General features: G+C 42.1%; 1 long non-coding RNA gene across 2 annotated transcripts in view; it reads left to right on the top strand.

Annotated features, from left to right (window-relative positions):
* The window catches only part of LOC111751634 (uncharacterized), a 136193-nt gene extending 112299 nt beyond the window's left edge, over positions 1 to 23894 (top strand). Inside the window, exons 4-5 of one of the 2 annotated variants that reach the window (XR_010317361.1) lie at positions 16317 to 16389; positions 22388 to 23894. This is a non-coding gene — a long non-coding RNA (uncharacterized LOC111751634). The remainder of the gene's footprint in view (positions 1 to 16316; positions 16390 to 22387) is intronic. The other variant, XR_010317362.1, reaches the window with a different exon arrangement.
* The last annotated feature ends 361 nt before the right edge of the window (positions 23895 to 24255 follow it).

Below are 24255 nucleotides of genomic sequence, written 5' to 3'. Positions count from 1 at the left end.
CAATAGATGTGTAGGAAGGTGACTATTTCCCTACATCCTTGCCAACACTTGTTATTATCTGTCATTTTTTATTATACCCGTTTTAGTGGGTACAAAGTGGTATTTATTATGGTTTTGACTTGAATTTTCCTAATGTCTAGTGACGTTTTCATTTTTCATGTGCTGACTGGCCATTTGAATACCTTCATTAGAGAAATGTCTATTCAGAACCGTTGCCTATTTTTTTTTAATTTTTGCATTTTATTAATGACTTGTAAGAGTTCTTCATATATTCAAGATATAAATCTTTTATCCTATATATGATTTGCAATTTTTTATTCATATTTTATGGATTTTTTTCACTTTCTTAATGGTGTTACTGAAGTACAAAAGATTTTAAATTTGTTGAAGTTGAATTTATCTACTTTTATCTACTTTGATGAAAGCTTCAGAGCTCTTTGTGCTTATGGCAACACTACAGTAACAGTTAAAAAATCAGTGGTTGCCAGGGGAATTTGGGGGTGAGTGTTGAATATGTGAAACTCAGAAGAATTTGTAGAGTGGTGAAACTACACTATACTTCTGTTAAACCACAGAGCATTATACAGTAAAACCTGTCAAAGCTGGTACCTATGTAAGGTGGACACCTGTCAGAGAAAGGAAACTCAAAACTAAAATGAAGTAGGATGCTTAATAGAGAGTGATAGTACGCACAGTGTCAAAAGTGAAAAACTTGTAAGACAGGGAAAAATAAGGCAGTCTCACTGAGTTCTGGCTTTCACAGGTTTCACTGTATCACTAGGAATAAACCTTTATGTGTGCAACCTCCTAAAAAAAATAAGAATTCTTTTGGAGGTTAGCAGAAGCCAGAATGGATCACAGAATGTGACAAAATAATTTGACTTTAGTATAGTGGTGTGAAACAGCATCAGTGAGGGTGGAGATGGGAGAAGGGGTTGGCCTAAGTAACTTTGGAATTTAGTGGAGTCTGTGAGACTAAAAGTAGAATAAAGTGCACATAAGCACTGTACTCTAGTTGATAACACTGTTTCCCATCAGAACACATGTTGACACTTCTGATACAGCTGTACGTGCATACTGGAATTCAACATTTAAGTAAATGGATGGTGGCTAGCGTGAGCCAGGTTTCTCACTGTTCAAGTGGAGGTTTACAGATAAGCAAGGGGAGAAGGCTAGAACGAACCATGTTGGAACAGATTAAATTTAGAGTCCTCAGCATAAACTCATGTTCAGCTTAATATACAGATGATTACGTGTAGAAATGTTTATAAATATGCATATATATGAAGGAGCCCTGGTAGCACAGTGGTTAAGTGCTCAGCTGTTAACTAAAAGATCAATGGTTTAAACCCTGCTCCTGCTCTTTAGGAGAAAGATGTGAGAGTTTACTTCTGTGAAGATTTACAGCCTTGGAAACTCCATGGGGCTGCCCTACTCTGTCCTACCTATAGGGTTGCTATGAGTCAGAATTGACTCAGTAGCAATGAGTTTTTTTTTTTTTTTTTGGTGTGTGTGTGTGTATATCTAGCCCTGGTGGCACAGAGGTTAATAGCTCAGCTACTAACCAAAAGGTCAGCAGTTCAAATCCATCAGCCACTCCTTGGAAACTCTATGGGGCAGTTCTATTCTGTCCTATAGGGTCACTATGAGCCATAATTGACTCCAAGGCAATGGGTTTATATATACACATATACAAATATGTGTGTGGGTGTGTGTCTATATATGTGTATATATATATAAAAAAGGGATATCATTGCTGAAGTCAGATGTATCCTGACTGAAACCAGGTAATATCAGGAAGATTTTTACCTGTGTTTTATTAAGTATGCAGAGACATTTGACACTGTGGGTCATAAAAAATTATGGATAACATTGAGAAGAAGGGGAATTCCAGAACATCTAATCGTTCGCATGAGGAACCTGTACATAGATCAAGAGGCAATCATTTGAATGGAACAAGGGGATACTGCGTGGTTTAAAGTCAGGAAAGGTGTGTGTCAGGGTTATAGTCTTTCACCATACTTATTCAATCTGTATGCTGAACAAATAATCTGAGAAGCTGGAATATGAAGAAAAACGGGGCATCAGGATTGGAGGAAGACTCATTAACAACCTGTGATATGCAAATGACACAACCTTGCCCACTGAAAGTGAAGAGGACTTGAAGCACTTACTGATGAAGATCAAAGACCACAGTCTTCAATATGGATTATACCTGGACATAAAGAAAACAAAAATCCTCACAACTGGACCAATGAGCAACATGATGATAAATGGAGAAAAGATTGAAGTTGTCAAGGATTTCATTTTTCTTGGATCCATAATTAATACCCATAGCAGTCAAGAAATCAAACAATGTATTAGATTGGGCAAATCTGCTCTTTGCATTGGGCAAAAGACCCCTTAAAAGTGTTAAAAAGCAAAGATGTCACTTTACAGACTAAAGTGTGACTGACCCAAGCCATGTGTTTTCAAATGCCTCATAGGCATGTGAAAGTTGGACAATGAATAAGGAAGGCTGAAGAAGAACTGACCCCTTTGAATTATAGTGTTGACGAAGAACATTGAGTGTACCATGGGTTTTCAAAAGAATGAACAAATCTGTCTTGGGAGAAGTGCAGCCAGAATGCTCCTTAGAAGCAAGGATGGCGAAACTTCATTTCGCATACTTTAAACACGTTATCTGGAAGGACCAGTCCCTGGAGAAAGAAGTAACAAGAACATATTATACATATACACACAAATTATAATACACACATTTTTTGCTCTTTGATCTGAGAAGACCTTGTAGTAATAAGCACACCTAGCTCCATTGGAGAATACCATTCTGCAATGAAAGGAACCAATGCTTTTGGGAGAAAAGACCATTTCTAGGTGGGGCAGGACATATTCAAGATGAGTCTGGAGCATCCTGTAGTGCCAAGAGTAAGAAAATTATCAAAAACAAACAAAAAACAATGTTGTACTATGTCAAAGGGACATGTGAGCCAAAAGAGCCGTAGCCAAAGCTGGGAAAATTTCAGCAACAAAATAAAGTAGCATTGAACCATCACCCATAATGTAAAAGAAATATGCATCACTCCATACTGAAATAAGTGTTTGCATAAATAAGTAAATACAAAGAATAGATAACTCTTCCATGTAGTAGAGTTCCAAATAGGTTATACTGATGCTGCAACCTTAAGGAAAAAGAGGTTATCCCCCAGTCCTTAAGTATGAACTGTACATAGGAACTTCTTTCCAAGAGTTCAATATAAAAAGAAGGAAAAACGAGGAACATTACTGTGGACAAACACATCAAACACTTCCTCAGTCAGGTGACAAAGGTCAACATCAATAATAATACTTCATAATGATAGTAAGTTCCCTGGATATGATGTGATGAAAATGGTACCTTATGTGTGTGGTCTTTCTCCCAGCCTAATCGTGAGAAAACATTAGACAAATCTCCATCAAGGGACATTCTGCAAAATCCCTGACCAGTACTCCTCAACACTTCCAAGATCAGCAAAAACAAGGAAGGTCTGAGAAACTGTAACAGCTAAGAGGAGCCTAAAGAGACATGTCAACTAAATGTAATGAGGTATCCTGGGTGGTATCCTGGAAGAGAAAAAGGACATTAGGTAGAACTAAGGACATCTAATACCATTTACTTTAGCCCCCAAGAAGATAAAATACTTAGGGATAAATCTAACCAGAGACACAAGAGACATAGAAGAAAACTACAAGACACTACTGCAAGAAACCAAAAGAGACCTGTTGTTGTTGTTGTTAGGTGCCGTCGAGTCGGTTCCGACTCATAGCGACCCTATGCACAACAGAAGGAAACACTGCCCTGTCCTGCGCCATCCTTACAATCATCGTTCTACTTGAGCTCATTGTTGCAGTGGAAAAACATACCTTGCTCACGGATAGGAAGACGCAACATTTTGAAAACGTCAGGCCTACCCAAAGCAATCTACAGTCACAATGGAATCCCGATCCAAATTCCAATGACATTTTTTAACAGGATAGAGAAACAAATCACCAACTTCATATGAAAAGGGAAGAGGCCTCGTATAAGTAAAGCATTACTGAAGAAGAAGAACAAAGTGGGAGGCCTCACACTACCTGATTTTAGAACCTATTATACCGCCACAGTAGTCAGAACAGCCTGGTACCGGTACAACAACAGATACATTGACCAATGGAACAGAATTGAGAATTCAGATGTAAATTCATCCATCTGTGAGCAACTGACATTTGGCAAAGGTCTCTTTAGCAAATGGTGCTGGCATGACTAAATATCCATCTGCAAAAAAATGAAACAAGACCCATACCTCACACCATGTACAAAAACTAACTCAAAATGGATCAAAGACCTAAACATAAAATCTAAAATGATAAAAATCATGGAAGAAAAAATAGAGACAATGCCAGAAGCCCAAATACATGGAATAAACAGAATACAAACTATAACTAACAATGTACAAACAACAGACACTAGATAACTGGGAGCTCCTAAAAATCAAACACATATGCTCATCGAAAGACTTCATCAAAAGAGGATAAAGACAACTTACAGAGTAGCAGGGGTAGGGGTCTGGGGACCACGATTAGGGGACATCTAGGTCAATTGACATAACAAAGTTAAGAAAATGTTCTGCATCCCATTTTGGTGAGTGGCGTATGGGGTCTTAGAAGCTTGCGAGCAGCCATCTGAGATGCATTAATTGGTCCCAACCCTCCTGGAGCAGAGGAGAATGAAGAACACCAGAGACACAAGGAAAATACTGGCTCAAGAAACAAAAGGGCCACATAAACCAGAGACTCCATCGGCCCGAGACCAAAAGAACTGGATGGTGCCCAGCTACCACCAATTACAGTCCTGACAGGGAATACAACAGAGAGTCCCTGACAGAACAGGAGAAAACTGGGCAGAACCCAAATTCTAGTTAACAGGCCAGACTTAATGGTCTGACTGAGACTGGAGAAACCCCCGAAGGCATGCCCCCCCAACTCTCTGTTAACCTAGAACTAACACAATTCTTGAAGCCAACTCTTCAGTCAAAGATTAGACTGGACCATAAAACATAAAATAATACTCGCGGGGAGTGAGCTTCTTAGTTTAAGTAGATAAAAAAAAAAAACAAAAAACCAAACCCAGTGCCATCAGGTAGATACAGGAGACAAAATGGGCAGCTCCTGTCTGGAGGTGAGATGAGAAGGCAGAAAGGGATATGAGCTGGTTGAATGGACATGGGAAACCCACTGTGGAAAGGCAGAGTGTGCTGTCACATTACAGGGCTCGCAACTAGGGTCACATGACAATATGAATGCAGAATTTTGTATGAGAAATTAACTTGAGCTGTAAAGTTTAAACTAAGCACAATAAAAACAAAAAACTAAGAACATCTGAATAAAGTGTGAACTTTAGTTACTACTAATGTATCAATATGTGTTCATAATTGCAACAAAGCTGTTATACTAATATAAGATGTTAGTAATGGGGGGAAATGAATAGAGGTTTATAGGAACTCTTTGTATCTTCTTTGTATTTTCTCTGTAAATCTAAACCCACTCTAAAAATAAGATTTACATGATAAAATAAAAACAAACAACTTGCATCCGTCATGAGCTATGCTCTTAGATCATGGACCATTCACCAGTGTTAAAGTCCTAGGGACCTTGGAACTGAGAGTTCACAACATATATAAGTCTGTATTTCAGGCTGTCTGCAAGGCAAATAAATGCAAAGGACTTTTAGTTAATCAATTGTTGCTCTATTCTCATTCTATTAGGATATGTTACTGTGAGCAAACTGTAAGTGGACCAAAGAGAAAGGCCTGCAGAATGCTGAGTGCTTTATTTATGTTCCTGTGTCACAATACCCTCAGGACAGCTCTCTGAAATACATGTTTTTACCTCTGTTTTCCAAATGAGAAAATTATGTTCAAAGAACTTCAGTCATTTGATTAACATTTTTCAACCATGATGTTCATTCAAGATTTGAACCCTAATTTGTTTCTACATCTCCAGATTACTTTCCTAATTATTTATTATTCTTTCCCCATTTTACGGTCAATGAACTTAAATGCCCATTTCCTGAAGAGCTGCTCAACATATACGAAGTAGCTGGTGCTCATTTTCATTTCATATTCGCAATGAAGTTAAGGGAAATAATTCTTGACCCTCTTAAAATGTCCAGAAATACTTCAGCTTTTCTCTGAATTAATTCTTACCTAATTATGGACCTCATGATCTTCATAGGCATCATGAAAATGAATGGAAAATAGCAAGAATCTTACAAGAATTTAACACATGACAACCTCCAGTACATTTGTTTGTAATCTTCATTTTTTTTCCTCTCTACTTGTGTCAGTTAGTGTTACATTTACCAGGAGATGCCAGAAAACTCCAATTACTGGAGTGTCTCGGTATGGCTATAATTGGGCTTTATGGGTACATTCACTTAACAATTATTTGGAAAGACTGAATGCGTGTGGGAAGAAGGCACTTGTCCAGGAGTGTAAAGTTCAAATTCTATTCCTGACCCTGCTCCTAAGCCAGCCACAGAGGCTTGGATGAGCCACCACGCCTGTCTCAGTCTGCTTTTACTAATTCGTAGGAATAAGAAGGACCAAATGACCTCTCAGCTCCCTTCCTTCTTTACATTTCTATGATGTTAGAATGGGTACTCCTTTCTGAGACCCAGCTGAATTTTCAAGCTTTCAAACTTTAAGTTCAGTATAGGATAAGGCTACAATATGTAATGTGGGCCTCTCAATCCAGGGAAGGGCATCTCCTTAGTTTGGGGTTGGAATGAGAGACCTGGCATTTTTCTTAGAGAGAGATGTTCTCCCTTTTGACTCAGAAGGTGTCATGGTACATCTTGCCCACTAGGAAGGAGAGAGTAGGATTGATCACAATTTGGTAGTAGGAATAACTTTCCACAAGAAATGAAGGGGCAGTAAAAGGCAAAATGAATGACTAACCTTGGCCTTGCCCTAACAGAAAAGTTGGTGAAAGTTAGAAATATATTCATGTCTCTATTCACCCCGGCTTTCTACCTGAACCAACAACTCTTTGTGAAACTTTCCACATTAAATTTTCAGTTCCAGTAAAGTTCATAGCAGCCTCTAAAACTGTACTTGGAGGTGACAACATTCCAGTCCTTTGGGTCTGATGTATGAAGGCTTAGAGTGTGAGGGCTGAAGAGAGTTTCAGAGAGAAGGGAACATACACTGTGGTGTTTCTGCCATGTGCCCAGTGCTGACGTGTGTTAACGGCCCTGGCTGGATTCTTCTATGTACTATTTCTAAGCCTTCTAATGATCCTATAAAACAGGTGGTTGACAGAAGAGAAAACTGAGGCTCACAGCACGGTAAATAACTTACCCAATTTCACTCACCTCCAAAGGTGTTTGTTGGTTTCAGTTTTTAAACTAAGTGCCTAACTCCCCCTCTCAGTTCTATTCGCTTTAGTTAACTGCTATTCTTGGTTCAAACTTGCCTCTGAGAAACCTTTTTTTTTTTTTTTTGATACTCCAGAGAACATGAATTATTACCTTTTCTGTCATTGTTTTATTGTGTGGATCACACAATATTTTATTTCTCTCTTCATATATCTTTCTCTTCTACATGTCGGTGAATATCTGGAGAACAGGGACAGTGTTTTATTGGCTCTGGGTTCTTGGTGCCTGGCAAATGGTAGGTGCTCAGAAAACACTTGTTCAGCCCAAGTCACACAGTTAATTGGCCACAGAGTCAGAGCTAAGTCCAGGCCCCTTGACTCCCAGCCCAGGACTCTTTCACCACCAAGTTATTACTTTTAGACTTTTAATCACATCTAATTTCCAGGTTATTCTCCCCATAAAACCTCCTTACTCCCTCACCCCAAATCCCTGCACATTATTTCTGTGAGCAGAGGGAGGGTTTTAATTGCAATTAGAATGGCTTGCACTTATTGAGGACTCACTGTGTGCAAGGTGCAGGCCCACTAAGCCCCTTCCTGTGAATTCTCTCCTTTAATTCTGATAACTCCTAGAGGTTAGCGCTATTGTTAACTCTATTTTACTAAGAAGGAAACTGAGACATAGAGATGGGAAGTAACTAGGCTGGGTTCTTGAAGCTGGGATGAAAGTCCAGGCAACATAGCTTTAGAGGGGACACGGCTTCAAAGATGGGACTTCCTGTCTCAGGCTTGAGAGAGAGCGGAAGGAATGTTGCTACAGAAAAGTCTAAGGTTTGACCTCAAGTTTGTCAGACGATCTTTTAGGATCTTTTTTTTTTTCAACTGAAATAACCGAGTGTCTTGGTTGTTAAGGAACACAGGTAACACCAGGTCCCAAGAGCCATATCATTGAAGTCACCATCTCCTTTTGTTCTCTGCAAGTGTCTACCCTAAGCTTTTGAAGCAGGTTGCCAAGCAACCCCATGTTGCATCTGTGAATATTCTGGTTCCTTACAAGGTCATGTGGAGGATAAGACTCAGAGCATTCCAGAGAGAGTGTGCTCAAGCAGCCCAAACCAGAAAAAGCCATCGGTAAAGGCTTAGCTGCATTACTCGGAAGACCTTGGTGCTGTGCGATAATGGTGCACATGGACTCAAAGGGGTCAGAGGCTTATGTCATTTTATATGCCCTTTTGTCTTATTGGAGATTCTACATGTTTCTCAGAGATTAAAATACAATGACAGGATGAGTTGAGATAGGAAAGCATCGAACATCATCCTCTGAGGCATTATAGGGTGTATAGGACATTATGCACAAACTCGGAAGGGGGTTTGATTTCAGCTAGCAATTCAAGATGCATAAATATGTTTGTATTTGTATAAATTTTTCAAGAAAAGGATCGGAGGCAGCAACTTGGCAAACCCCTAGTCAGACGGAGGGTGGAGAACAGCCACTGGAGAGAATGTGGGTTGGCTTTAAGGGGGTGAGAGTGAGGGAGAAGGGCATCGGCAAGGAGGATGCGGTTATTAAACTTAGGGAGCGAAACAACCAGTTTCTGTGGATTTGATTCTGGCTCACGGCAACTCTACCTGTGCCGGAGTAGAACCACGCTCCACAGAGATTTCAATGACTGATTTTTTTTGAACTAGATCTCCTGGCCTTTCTTCTGAGGTCCCTCTGAGTGAATTCAAACCTCCAACCTTTCAGCTAGCAACCTAGCATGTTGACTGCACCACCCAGGGACACCTTAGGGAGGGAAGGCTAATCACAAAGGGTTAAATTTGGGAGCTGAAAGGCACAATTCCATTACTGAAGACTTCAGTAGTTCATTCATTCCATAAATGTTATTCAGTGCCAGCCATGTGCTGGGCATCATTCTTAGTGGTGGCAGTACAGTTACCAACAAGGTCGAGAAAGACCCTACAGCTCAGAGCTTACAGTATAGTGAAAATTAGTCACACCTAAAACATCAATTTTTTTTGTTCAAACTTAAAAAAATAAATCGAACGTATGGGTGTAAAGTACAAAAGGGAAAGTGATGAAGACGCCCATAGAAAACAATTTAGAAGATTTATTTACCTGCAAGCAGGAGATAAAATCAGGATGTCTAACAGGAAGGCCGAACAGTAGCAAAACAAGGACAATTTATCTCTAAACAGAAAGACACTGTTTCTTGAGGTTGGCTTAATGGCAAGTCGGTAAATCACAAGTAAGTAAAACCGATGCTTGTTGTTTGTAAAGGAGCTTCCAGGAGAAGGCCAGAAAGAGAGGGAGGTTGCAGTGGGTGGACAGGTGAGGCAGTGCCTTGTGGGAAGAAGGCACGCCCATCGCAGGTGCAGACCAAGTCCCTCCTTTCCAGGTCAGAGAAGCTTCTCACAGAAGAAGGTGGAGGAGAACGAGCCCCCTGGACAGCAAGCTCTCCTTGAACAGCATACTCAGGGGGCTGCTGTTTTTAAAAACCCAGGGAATGGTGGACAAGCCTAGCCTAGCCTCCAGCTGACTCAGCTCCAAGTGACATTCCCTATGTCTACCTGTTTATTGTTTGTTTTTGTCTCCATCCCCACCCTCCGTAAAACAAGTTACAGAAGGCAAGGAAATAATACCTCTGGCTTAGGGCTTCTAGGATAGTTCCCTTCTGGGACTCGAAGGAGAGGAGAGAAGGAGAAGAGGGAAGGGAAGGCAAGTGGCTTATAAAATAAGAAGCATCTATGTCTGTCAGTTTGTCATACTGTGATAGCTTACACATTGCTGGGATGCTGGAAGCTATGCCACCATCAGGGTCACCCCTGGTGGACAGGTTTCACTGGGGCTTCCAGACTAAAACAGACTGGGAAGATATGGAGATCTACCTCTGAAAACTAGCCAATGAAAACCTTATGTACCACCACAGAACATTCTCCAATATAGCACTGGAAGATAAGCCTCCTAGGTTGGAAGTAGTTGCAACAATGGACTTGAGTATGCCAAGGGTTGTGAAAATGACACAGGACCAGGCAACTTTTGTTTCTGTTGTACATGGAGTTGCCAACTTGATGGTAAGTAACAACAAATGTGTGCATAGCGTGTATATATATATATATATACACACACATACCCAAGCCATGGTATTGTCAATTGCCTCGTAGGCATTCGAAGGCTGGACAATGAATAAAGAAAACCAAAGAAGAATTGATACTTTTGAATTATGGTGTTGGTGAAGAATATTGAATATACCATGGACTGCCATATACTTTGGACATACTATCAGAAGGAACTAGTCCCTGGAGAAAGACATCATGCTTGGCAAAGTAAAGGGTCAGCAAAAAAGAGGAAGACCTCAATGAGATGGATTGACACAGTGGCTGCAAAAATGGGCTAAAAATAGCAAGTCTTGTGAGGGTGATGCAGGACTGGGCAGCTTTTCACTGTTTTGCATATGGGGTCGCTACCATTTGGAACTGACTCAATGACACCTGACAATAACAATATGTGCACGTACACACAGAGATATACATACACATACATTTACATAGAAAACTGTATGTTTGGATAAGAAATACATATATTTAAAAAATCTGATTGAGCGGGTCTCAAAAAACATGATAGCATTTACATTCTGGTCTCACTTATCGCATTTTGATTGGATTTTGTCACACATCCTATGTTTTTACACGACAGATCCGTGTTAGAAGAACACACAAAATGGGTAAGATGCATATAGTATGATAGAACAAGGCAGTTTAAACAGAAAGAGGTTGTAAAATGAGCCCCATACAGCAGCTTTTCCTCCCACCTGCAGCAATAGCACCACTTTCCTTGCCCAGGCTATGCGATTTGGGGTGGCTGCCCTCAAACCCCAGTTTACAGGCTCAAAATTTGGCCAACGGTTACTGGAGTGGTCAGGAATATGTGTAACCCAGCCTGACCAAGGGTGATCAGCCCCTAATCTCTCACTCCCTTGTGACTGATGGTAGATTAGGAGTTTCTGGTATCCTTTTTCTCACCCACATGTGGAGAAGTTACCTGAGAATAAAGCTAACACAGGGAAGTGAAACTGAAGGCTGGTGGGAAACAGCCGTCTGAAGACATGAAACGGACACTCAGACGTAAGGTGCCGGAAGTCATGTAGTTGCTGTGGTTAGCTGCCCCTGACTTATGGCAACTTCACACGCAACGAGCTCACACACTTGTGACCCATAGTGTTTTCACTGACTGATTTTTGGAAGTAGATCACCAGGCTTTTTCCCAGCCGGAAGCCATAGCTCTGTGCTTTTGTGCCAGGTGAATAAACTCTCTTTTTATTTAAGTAGTTGGAGATGAGTTTCAGTCACTTGCAACCAAAAGAGGGCTAAATGCAATGATGTTTACACATATATTTTAAAAGGAAAAAAAAAGTTTTCCGTGCATAAGAATTGCTGTGACTGTGCATTCTTGTCCTAAATGTAACTTTTCTCTCCATCAGCTCCCAGAAGTACACAGGTCTGCCCATGTGTTCTGAGTTCGATTTCATAAGATGTAGCCACTTTACACATACTTCTACCCCAAAACCACCCCACTCTATTTGTTCCTACTCTGAAATAGAAATGTCATTGGGGACAAATGTGGTGAGAATCATCTTCAGAGGTTCTTCTGTAATTAGGGGACACTGAGCAGTCCAGACCTGTTCCTGCCTAGACCATAATCTTGAACATCTCTTCACCGTATGGTTCCTAATTTTTTTTTTAAGTTTGTTTGTGGTAGTAGCCAAATTTGTTTAGAAGGGGTAGAATAATACATAATGACATAAAAACCACTGGGCTTCTTTGCAAGAGATCACGTGATAATCCACAAATTGCAATACATTTCACTAAAAACACAGGGCCCAGGACTAGTTGCAGGTATAAGGCACACAGTTCTGAGCATTTCAATGATGTAAGGAGCCAGTTGCTAACAGGCAAACATTTACTTTACCTACATATAACGGAGCGATTATGAGTGGGCCCCCCGCAAATTGGGGCGTTCTCATGTAGATGCAATGCAGTTGTATTTGCCTCACAAAATTCCCAGTCAATATTGTGTTGTGCCTTCTACTCTCAAAAATGTAATTTGACAGCCTGGTTACTGAGAAATATTTTAGAGGGGACAAGCTGGGTGGGAAAATGTTCTATACTACTGTGGGCCTGCTCCACCTGGCCCTCTTGGGGCTTGCGGCTCTTCAAGTGAGATGACTATTTCCTAATTTGTAGCTTTGAGGTGGCTGCTTACTGGCAACATGTCCATTCAATGTTGTGGAACCATCGTTAGGCCAGAGGAGAGCTTGCATGTGCCGTAAACGTTGGGGAGTTGGTACTGCTCAAGCAGCAGATCGAGGACAGAGGAAAGCACAGACAACATACAGCTCTATCAGGCCTGATTTATTTGAGAAGTGAGAAAAAATGCTGACCTGGGAGAGTGGTGACCCTTGGAACTAAGGATATGTGTGTCGGATGAACAGTGGGTGTGCCTTGCTCTGGGGAATCAGCACATCTGGTGAGGGTCACATCACTCAGCAGCACAATCCAGCTGTGCAGAGGAGGTAAAAATGTAACAGAGCTTGTTTATGGACATCACTTGCTAACTCAGCTCCTGGCAATCCTGGGAATGACCATTGCTCCCCAAAGCGTGTCTTGTCTTCTGATTTTTTTCCTTCGCGTTTTGGAACCTACTGACATTGAGGTCGTAGTTCTGAGATTAAAAGGCTGTCAGTCAGCAATGTTTGATGAGATTCCTCTTCTCTAAGGAGATAACGTTTTTGGAACCCCCTGGCTGCCAAGTTCACAGCCTAGCCCTGGTTTCATATGTACAGGGAAAAGGCTAATGCAGGACCAGGGGGACAAATAACCACATATCTGAACAAAGGGCTAAGCGTATCGTAGTTTCATTCCCCAAAATAAGAACAGCCTGTATACAGTCTCTTTGCTAAATTATGTGTATTTACTTTTTGAAGCTATCTTTTTCTGTACTTCACCACTGTCCGTCCATTTTTCATACCGTAGTGGCTGTGTGCTGCTCTGATATTGGAAGCTATGCCCCCAATATTTTAAATACTAGCAGTGTCACCTCTGGTTGACAGGTTTCAGGGGAGCTTCCAGACTAAGAAAGACTGGGAAGAAAGGCTTGGTGATCTATTTAGGAAAATCAGCCAGGGAAAACCTTTTGGATCACAACAGAACATTTTCCGATAAAGTACTGGAGAATGAGCTCCCTAGGTAGGAAGACACTCCAAGTACACAGTAGCCATAACAATGGACTTGAGAATACCAGTGATCGTGAAGATGGTGCAGGACCTAGCAATGTTTCATTCTGTTATACACGAGGTTGCCATGAGTTGGAGCCGACTGGATGGCAACTAACAAGGACAACATTTCTATGGTAAATTCCCTGGAATGCCATCAGGGAAAACAAACCAGCATATGGCCTTTTGTCCATGGCAGTAATTCTGTAGGAAGCAAAAGGTGGCCTAGAAAGAAGACAGATGTGTACTAAATATGCCTCTGCTTGAACTCTTGTGTGACTGTTGACAAGTTACAGAATATGTCTAAGCTTCAGAGTTTTCTGCTGTAACATGGTACCCTCGTACTTAAAGAGTTGTCACAAGGATAAAATGAAGTGGTGCATGGAAAATGCCCAGCATATTTGCTGACCAGGTCCTCACTCCTGATTTTGGAAGTAAGACGGATTGATCATTGATCATCCCTGGGCAAAGGGTTGTGATTTCATGACTCACCTTAATTTCAGGTACAAAAATTAAATTACGTTGATGAAACAGAAACATAAGTTACAGTGCATATGTTATGACTTTGAAACTGAGAAGAACACACGCTTCTTGTCTGTCTTAAAAAAAAAAAAAAAACCTTAGGTGAAAGCAGACAAGAGTCATAGGCACAGCCACAAAGCAGGTGATTTAAATAGGTCAGAGCACAAGCCTTTGGCTAAGATGTCAATGGTGGTTTGATACAACATTCCCAAAATAACACACTTCTTCCGTTGTGAATGGTTTCAAAGATATTCTATCTTGACAGCTAGGCTAAATTGTAAATAGCTATGTTGGAAAACCACCACCTGTCTCTCAGTGTGTTGTGCTGTGGTGGCTTGTGTGTTGCTATGATGCTGGAAGTTATACCATTGATATTTCAATACCAGCAGGGTCACCCAGGGTGGATAGGTTTCAGTGGAGCTTCCAGAGTGAGACAGACTAGGAAGAAATGCCTGGCAACCTACTTCCTAAATTTAGCCAATGAAAACCTTATGGATTGCAACAGAATATTGTCCAATAGAGTGCTGGAAGTTGAGTCTCTCAGGTTGGAAGGTGCTCAAAATGCACAGTGATCGCAACGATGACCATGAACATACCAGCGATCATGAAGATGATACGGGATTGGGCAACAATTCTTTCTCTTATATATGGGTCACCGTGAGTTACAACAGACTCTACGGCAGTTAGCAACAAGGACAGGCTGGCAAAAGACCCTACTAACTTACTATTACTCGACAAAAGTTTAGCTTCGTTTTTCACCCGGTGATTCCTCTTTTATAATTACAATTGAATATCTGTGTAACATATCTTTGGTTCAACTCTTCCTCCTTTTAATGATATCGTCACAACTGTTACACCATGGTGATTTGGCGAGCATCAACCTTGTTTAAGCAGGTAAATAAGAATACTTCATCTAATAAGAAAAATGGATGCATTTGGGTTAGGGAGAAATTTTCAGACATATCAGAGAAAACGCTATACTAGAGAAACACCCCAGAGTATTTTCTTACAACCTAAGCAGGGAGAATCCCACAATCAGGAAAGGACCCCCTGCATGCATGCTTTCTGCTCAGCCTCAGACTTCTTTGATTTTCCGCTTACGAGTTGTGTAAATATTGATGGCATTTGTAAATTTCTACGCAGGAGGAAATTATATTTAGTATTTTTTCCATTACATTTGTTGTCATTTTGCTACCATGGCGAAACGATTTTCTTGACATTAAGAATCATAAAATATTTAAGACTATATCACAGCTGAGCAATCGAGAAAGATAAATGTGATGAAATTAAAGAAGCCTGGTGAATAGACACACATGTGCACGCATGCTTAGAGAACACCAGCTTATCCAATGAACAAAGGGGCTTGATTCACATCTTTTATTTTTTTTTATTTAGCAATTTCTCTTTCTTCTTTTCTTCTCTCTATTTCTGCCAAATGTGGGAGTCATTATTTATGCCTCCCGATATAACGGCCACAACCAGGGAATGATTCAGGTGTGAATTATGTTCTGAATAAACTATACTATACATTAGTAAAGCATGATTTTTCCTTTTGTTGTTTATTGGTAGTAAATTACTGGATTTTTTACCAACTAAAATAACAAGCTCCTTTGGCATTACATGAAAACCAGTTGCCATCAAGTTAACCCCAACTCATGGTGACCCTGTGTGCATCAGAGTAGAGCTGTGCTCCATCAGGTTTTCAATGGCTGATTTTTCAGAAGAACATCATGAGGCCTTTCTTCTGAGGTGCCTCTGTGTGGACTCGAACCTCCAACCTTTCAGTGACCAGCAGAGCACCTTAACTGAGGTGGGGAAACTGAGAAAAAGGAATAAATCTAGCCCCCTTGGTCTCACCAGAGACCCATAGCTGATCCTCTGTATTTTTCTCATTCACAAGAGACCCAAAAATTTTGTTCAGATTGATTTCTTTTAAAAGCCTTTATGATTTGGTTTTATGAAAAAATCTACTGGAGACAGAGATTTCCGTAATAACAGTGAGGATATCAACTCATGTTCTTCAGTGCTTGGTGCATACCAGGCCTTGTTCTAAGCAGCTTCCATCTATCACATCATTTAACACCTACAATAATCTTAGACGATAAGTACAGTTATTATCCCATCTTTCAGATGAAGAAACAGCGGCCCAGAGAGGTGAAGTTGTTTGTCCAAGGCCATCTAGTTGGTCCCTGTGGTTGACAGCGTAAGTATTTAGACGTATAAATACTAAAAAATAGTTCTCTACTACTCTTCTGATCTCCTTCCCATGTTCACAGATATCACTCTTTGGGGGGGACTCATGTGGATAGGTACCGGGGCAGGAAATGGCATCAACCGTCTCTCTTTGATCCTTAGTTGGGGGGCATCTCATGTGAGTGTGTAAGCCCTGATTGTTCTCAAAGAGGCCTCCCTGTTAACAGGTGCCTCTTTTAAGGGCTGCCCGTGCCATGTTATAGCCTAGAGGTTTGCCTTTCTCTCCGTTCTCCCATTTAAATTCAGAGAGCTGGCAAGGGGCAGCATCTAACTAACAGGTTCACATTTACTATGGGATCACAGCCCTTGGGGAAGTCCTAGCCCGTGGAAGATGCCCCATTCTTAACCAGGAGAAGAAGAATCAGAAAGACTTGCAGGCAATAAGGAGGCTGGGTCAGCTGTCCAGAAATAGGGTGCAAGAAGTCGGAAAGGAAATTACAAAAGCTATGTCCTTGAGTGAATGCCAGGACAGAAACAGAAGGGGAAAAAAAGCCAGTGAGTTTCAGCTACATCAACAGTCAATGGGTTTGAGGGTGGTAATGGGGAAGATGAATAGTGGGAGCGAAAGGACAGAGTCCAAGTGTGGCGGGTGTTAAAGTACTTATTCTAGAGCGAAGGTGCTGAGGAGTGCAGACGAGAAGGAGGAGGAAGAGGATGGGATTGACTGAGTAGAGACAATGCCAGTTCCCAAGAACACTTTCTGTGAGCTCCCAGCACCCGCCTGTGAGCAAACTTGGCTCAGCCACAGGGCCAGGACAGAAGGGGCAGCCCAAGTTCCACAGACCCTCCCAGAGACATCCATGAACACCCACTCCATGTCAGGTGCTGGGCCCAGTTATACACACTTCATCCTCACTGTCCCTGGAGGTGGTTCTTTGGTCTCAGTTGTGCTGAAAAGGAATTGAGACTCAGAAAGGCTACAAAAAGTGTCCAGGTTTGCCCAGCAAGTGATCACGTCAGCATTCACCAGATCTTGGTGGCATTCCATTAGTCCTGGGAAAGATGTTGGCTTAAGCCCTGGTGGTAAAACGTTGGCCTAAACGTTCTCCTTCCTTAGGAATCCAACTGCATTAACCATAAAGAGCAACTCCACATATGCTCTAGTCTGATGTTTTCCAAATTCCCCTGATGATAAAAAATCAATTCTTGGGCCTCACACTAGCTTCCACTGTCTCAGAGTTCCCAAGAGGGGAGAGTCCTTGGAAGCTGAAATGTGAGCTTTTGAATTAATTATATAGATTAAACCATATGAAACTGCTGACACAACACCATTTTCGACCTAAAAAACAGCAATTTCACATGGTTTAATCTAACATAGACCCCAAACCCTAAACTATTGTTATCCTGAGGGGAATTTGGGGAAAACTGTTCTAAATCCTTGCATGTGTTCCTGTGATATCCATAGTGCTTTGGCGTTACAAAAGAGCAACAATTATGAACCACTGGCAGCCTTTACTTCCAATTCTCTCCTGTCCAACTCAGTATTAAAAAGTCAGTTCATTCATTCAACCGATAAGTAACTGAGGGCCTACTGTGTGTCAAGCACTAAGTTAAACCAGAAAGTATAATGGGAGCTATAAAACGTTAGATAGAATTCTTGAGCTAGAGGAGTCTGTGGACTCCAGGAAAATTAACTGATGATTATACACTTTGTCAAGAGGTCTATGACACAGAGAGTAGAACAATGTACATGCTCGAAAACGCGTGCCTAACAGTCTCACCCACCACCCGTCTCTCAGTTTGTCCTACTGTACGGGCTTGCAGGTTGCTGTGATGCTGGAAGCTATGCCACCAGTAGTTCAGATACTAGGCAGGTCACCCATGGCAGACAGGTTTTAGTGGAGCAGAGACTAAGACAGACTAGGAAGAGAGGCCTGGTGATCTACTTCCAACAATTAACCTTTGAAAACCTTATGGCTCACAACAGAGCATTGTTCAACTCACTTGCTCTGGGCATGTCATCAGAAGGGATCAACCGCTAGAGAAGGACACTATGTTTGATGAAGTAGTTGGCCAATGAAGGCAAGGGAGACCTTCAGTGAGATGGATTGGCATGAGAGACACAACAATGGACTTGAAAAGGCCAGCAATTGTAAGGATGATGCAGGGCCAGACAAAGTCTCATTCTGTTGTATATGGAGTCGCCATGAGTCGGAGTGAATTCAATGGCGACTAACAACAACAGTCGTATATTCTTCCTCAGTGAAGAGATGATCAGCTTGGGAGGTTTTCTATACAGGTTGTTTCTTTGTGATCAGGATCATATTCAAGAATACACCACTGCCATGGTAAAACATGCTATGCAGAGAGCTGTCCTGGGCATATGTCATTTGTATCTCTGGGATGTTCAGCCATTTAATTCCTCTGCTGTCTTTTTCTTGCCGCCAGAGAAACATGGGGAATAGTAGGACTCCTTACGAGCATTAGTTAGCACTTTATATACATTTGAAAACCTTGAAGGGCAAACCAGTACTAAGAAGAAAGCAATTGTCTGGAAGGAAACACGCAGGTACTGAAAAAATTAAAGGTCGCTGAGGCTGAAATTCCACCCTCTTTCATAATTTCTGGGTTTCTTTTGAAGACAGGTAAGAAGGGGAGAGTTGACCAGTATCAATGTTCAGGGCGGGGATTTGTCTGCAAAGGCAGTGGAACTTCCATTCACCTTTCTTCCCTTGCAATGATCCCAGGGTCTTACTCAGCTTAAGATTTTCAGTATGATGAAAATGCATCCCAGGGGCTGGCAGGTAAGGCAAGCTCTTCTCACCACAACAGCCTTCTTTCTTTGGGGCATTTCAGCCTGGCCATTCAGGTGCACAAAGTATGCAGAAATAGGTGGGTAGGATTTCAAGCTTCAGCCACTGCTTGGCTGTAATCCCTCCAGGTAGGTGTTTAATTAACCTGAGAAAGTCAGCGCACATCCATCAGGCAGCATGCTCTAGCATAAACCATCTACTATCTGGGTCGTGATATCTCAGAAGTATAAATGAGTTTCAGTACGAAGTAGAATGACATGAATGGAAGGTGGGTCAAGTGCTGACTCAGCATGTCCTTCTGATGACAAGAAGGCTCTTTAAAAAAAAAAAAAATGGCTCAAAAAGTACAAGTAGCTCACATTACAGGTATCAAGCACTGTAATTGAATCGCAGTCCCTAACTGAACCGGCCATTGAAATGTCATCCCCCGCCGCCCCCTACCCCGCCCCCCCCCCCCCCGGCCCATTTTCTAGTCAATTCAGATCCGTGCCCTACAGACACGGCCACCTTGGAAGGAGCCTTGCAAAAACTAGGCCGGCAGGATCTGAGTTGACTTGCATTGTGCACAGGGGTTGAGTAATGATTGGAATCTGACTCATGCAAGAAAGAAAGTGGGCATTCTGAAGAATTATCATTTGTCAGTTCTGGAAGGTCATAATAGTTTTATTCGGGATCTTTTCTGTGTAGAGCTCAGTAGAGATGCAAATAACATGTAGGGCAGAGTCGAGTAAGTCTAATCTGGATAGAAAAGTCTGGTTCACATAGAAGATGCCTCACAGGAAAAGGCTGGGCACAAGGTATGTGGGTGTTTTAAGCATTAAATGCTGTAGAGTTCAGAAAAGAGAGTGATGATGTAATGCTAGCGAAACCTAAAAAGGCTTATGAATGAGGTGGGATTGAAATTTTGCCTTGAAAGAGGAGTGAGATTTAATTAGGAAGAGAGGAGAAGAGGATGCAGTGAAGGCAGGCAAGAAAGGGCAACATATTATGGGGAGAACTTGCTAAAACAATAGCTACTTTGGGAGAGGGATAGGAGATAGTGCTAGGAAGGTTAATCAGGGCCAGACTGTGAGAATCTTAAATGGAAGAGTATGGGATTTAAGTTTTATTTTGTCTATTCTCGATAGCCATTGATGTTTCCGAGCAGGACAATCACGAGATGAATTCAGCAGTTGTGTACAGGATGGATTGGGGGGCGTCCGATGAATTGTTCCTTCACAAGCAAGCGTTCCTTGAAAGTTCAGAGTGCCAGACGATGTTTGGAATGCAAGCGTGAACCCAGACCAGGGCCTCTATTTAAAAGAGCTCACAGACTATTTTTTTTTTTTTCACATACTATTAAGGGTGATACATGGGAACACAGTATCACCACCATAATAAGTATTTTATGAACAAGGCATAAGGAGGAGTTATTAAAGGGCTGCTGTAAGCCAGGTGGAAACCCTGGTGGCACAGTCGTTAAGAGCTATGGCTGCTAACCAAAAGGTCAGCAGTTTGAATCTACCAGATGCCCCTTGGGAACCCTGTGGGGCAGTTTTACTCTGTCCTATAGGGTCACTATGAGTTGGAATCAACTTGATGGCAATGGGTTTGGGTTTTTTTTGGTAGACCAGGTAGGAGTCCCTGGGTGGTGAAAGTGGCTAACCTGGTTGCTGCTAACTGAAAAGTTGGGGGTTCAAATTCACCCAGAGATACCTTGAACGAAAGGCCTGGCACTCTACTTCTGAAATACCAGCTATTGAAAACCGTATGGAGCACAGTTCTACTCTGATACATAGGACCGCCATGAGTCGGAATCAACTTGATGGCAACTGGTTACCGGGCTGGTTTTTCTTCCAACGCTGCAAGCTGACCTCACGCTTTCCCAGCTGTCTGTGGCGACAATTTCACAACCCAGGTGCACTGGTCTCTCGTGGAAACAGCAATGAGCCGATGACTTTAAGGCCTGCTGAAATGAAATCAAAAACAGAAAATATCCCATGCAGTTCTTTATCAAGAAAGTAGACTATTTAGACAGGTCCCCACAGGTAGTAAGTGACAGACCCGGAAGCAGGATCTCCTGAATCTAATTTCTGTTGGATCTCCCCATAATTAACACTATTCGAACTCTCCCTTTCTTATATTTCTTACATTTTTCTCACTTTCTCCTTTTCACTCATCTCTTTTATGATATTTCCAACTCTGTCATAATAATACCTAATCCTACTTTTGAGTCAAAAAAAAAAAAATTATCAGTCACTATGCCATTTTATGGATTCCTTGAGTGGTGCAAATTATAAACACATTTGGCTGCTAACTGAAAGGCTGGTGGTTCAAGTCTACCCAGAGATGCCTTGGAAGAAAGGTCTAGCTATCAATTTCTAAAAAATCAGCTACCGAAAATCCTGTGGCGCACAGTTCTACTCTGACACTCATGGGGTCACCGAGAGTTGGAGTCACCTCCACGGCAGCTGGTAGCAATCCAGGTGGGACAACTCACAGTAGGGATTCAAAGCCAGAGCTGACCTTTCTGAAGGCCGAGAGCCAGAGGTCAGGCCTAGAGAGAGGTCTGGATGTGTTGAACAAAGGCGGTGCTGGAGGTCACCGAGAAAGGCAGTGTGTCAGCCAAAGAATCAGAGGGGGCTGCAGCCGGGCCTGGGGAGCACCAGTGGGAAGGGGCAGTGAACAGACCAGGGGAGGTAATAACCACCCAGGGCCACAGGGAGAGTGAGGAGAAGGGAATGGCGGGTGCCCATGCTGATCACCCCTCTGTCCCGGGTTGCCCCACTGCCTCCCGTATTCCTTCCTGAGTCTGAGCTGGTTTGGCCAAGGGAGTGAAATTCTCGCTCTAATCCGTTTCTTTGCCATGTTATAAAGAGCACAGGCTGAAAACACAGGGAGGATCCTTGCTTTCTGCCCAGGGCAGTTTTGCATTTCCCTTGCCCTCAGAGCCCACTTACATTTCACTTTTACATCCTGCTGCTCTTCAGTCCTTAGTTCAACTGCCGCCTCCTCTGCGAAGCTCTCTCTGGGCATCTCCATTTCCCACCGCATCCCAGCCCCACCTCCTACCCTTATTCCTCCCCTACCCTCCACCCCATCCCTCTTGTTCACTGGCTTCCCATGCTATAGAATTTTTATGCATTTCTTTTATAATGCTTTGCCCTGAGTCGTCTTTATTTTAATTTTGTTTTTTCACTTTCTATTTGAATGCAGGATGAAGCAGGAAAAAAAAAAAAGATACCCCTGGATTTGGAATTGGATGGCCTGTGCTTGGATTCTGACGTTACTTCTTACTGCCAAGATCTCTCCGAGTCTCAATTTTCCTACCTGAAAACATGGAGATAAGAATATTGACTCAGAATATTTTTGAGGATAAAGTGGAAAAAATTCTGTGTGAATGTCTAATATATTGCCTGGGCCATCGCTGGTGCTCGCTATGTGTAATGTCCATCCTGGCTTCCTTCCCTATTAGACTCTCAGCAGCTAGAGGGCTAGCATGCAAAAGGTGCTGGATGCTTGTGGAATCAACCCTCCTTCCTGTCTCTACCAGAAATTAAGCATTTTAAGAGCACACTCCTCTTTGGGTCTGGCACGTAGAGTCTCATATATGGTATCTATTAATCAAACATTTGTTGAATAAATGGGAAATGGGGCCAGGAAAGACAGGGCACTCCCAAGAGAACTGACTGCGATTTTGCATTTTGTCTATCTGGAGAGGACTCGAGTCTGAAGACCTTCCGTTTCTTCCAGAATCTGTTTTTCTGGACCCAGATTCTTCCACTATCTCTAAACAAACCCCTGCTTTTTATTTTAATAAAATATTGCAATGGCCTGTGGATAACTGGAGTAAGTCATTAATCAGACACACGTATGGCACTCCTTTGAAACCTGTCAAACACATGCCTGAAAAATTATCTGTATATTTTCCACAGTGACAAAGTCAACGCCTTCTAATCTCCTATGGTGTATTAAATCCCACCAGCAAAACAAATGCCTGATGACAGATGATTGATCGGTGTTTCCCCTGACAGCCTCAGGCACAGAAATCTCCCCTCACACCGGTCCCCAAAGGTGACACCAGTAACTGTTGGATCAGTCAGTCGGTTCCCTGCCACTGCTGGGCTATGCAGCGTCTAACTGCGCTGTACCGTAAAAGACATCACATTCAATTGACCTCTTGCTTATCTATAAACACAGAATGAGCTACACGGGCCCTGATCCACTGAGGAACCATTTCAGGGCAATTTATTTCCTTTTACTACCCATAAAAATAAGCTGCTTCACACAAAGGAGAGAGACAAAAAAATACTCTCTCTCCCTAATAAGGTTATTATGAAGGGATGTTTTCTCTGAGCAGTCATAACCGGGTAGCGTGCTGTCAGTGTTTGATCACACTGGGTTACCACACTCCATCAGCTGGGCTCCAGAGAGATGGCGTGCATCGGGGTGGCCCTTTTGGGTTACTTTATTGTCACTGGTTTTCCTAATAGAGGTAAACGTTTCTTTCATTGACCCCTGACTTTTTCGCTGATATAGGGCAAAAGCTGAGGGAAAAGTGTGCAAATAGCCTTAGATGAGGGAAAGGGTGAAGCTTGGGTGTAAATGTGTGCACACACACAGACACACACACTCAAACTCACACTGGGTGGTGCTTGGTGCATTGCTGGTCCACGAAGGTATGAAAGATGCATTGCAGTTGTCATAAGAAAGATATGGTCTCCCCAGCAAAGGTCTCTAATGTCAGTGACCTTCCCTCTGCTGAAAGGCCTGGTGATCTAATTCTGAAAACTCAGCCATTAAAAACCCTATATAGCACAGTTCTACTCTGATACACATGGGGTTGCCATGAGTCGGAGCTGACTCAACTTGATGGCAACTGGGTAGTTAGGTATTAAATTAACTACAGTGTATTCATTCAGTATTTACTTTGCTCCAGGAAGCGTGCCAGTTGCCTTACCGAATACCCCTCCTTTAACAGTCATGCTAGTTTTTATTTTCTTTTTTAAAATGAAGAAATTGAGGTTTGGACAAGTGAACTACTGGGCTGAGGTCAGAGGGCACTGAAGGGCAGAGGTGGGAGA

This window comes from Loxodonta africana, chromosome 13 (assembly GCF_030014295.1).
Source record: "Loxodonta africana isolate mLoxAfr1 chromosome 13, mLoxAfr1.hap2, whole genome shotgun sequence".
Taxonomy (NCBI): domain Eukaryota; kingdom Metazoa; phylum Chordata; class Mammalia; order Proboscidea; family Elephantidae; genus Loxodonta; species Loxodonta africana.
The sequence above is the reverse complement of the archived record's forward strand: the minus strand, read 5'-3'. Positions and strand labels throughout refer to the sequence as shown.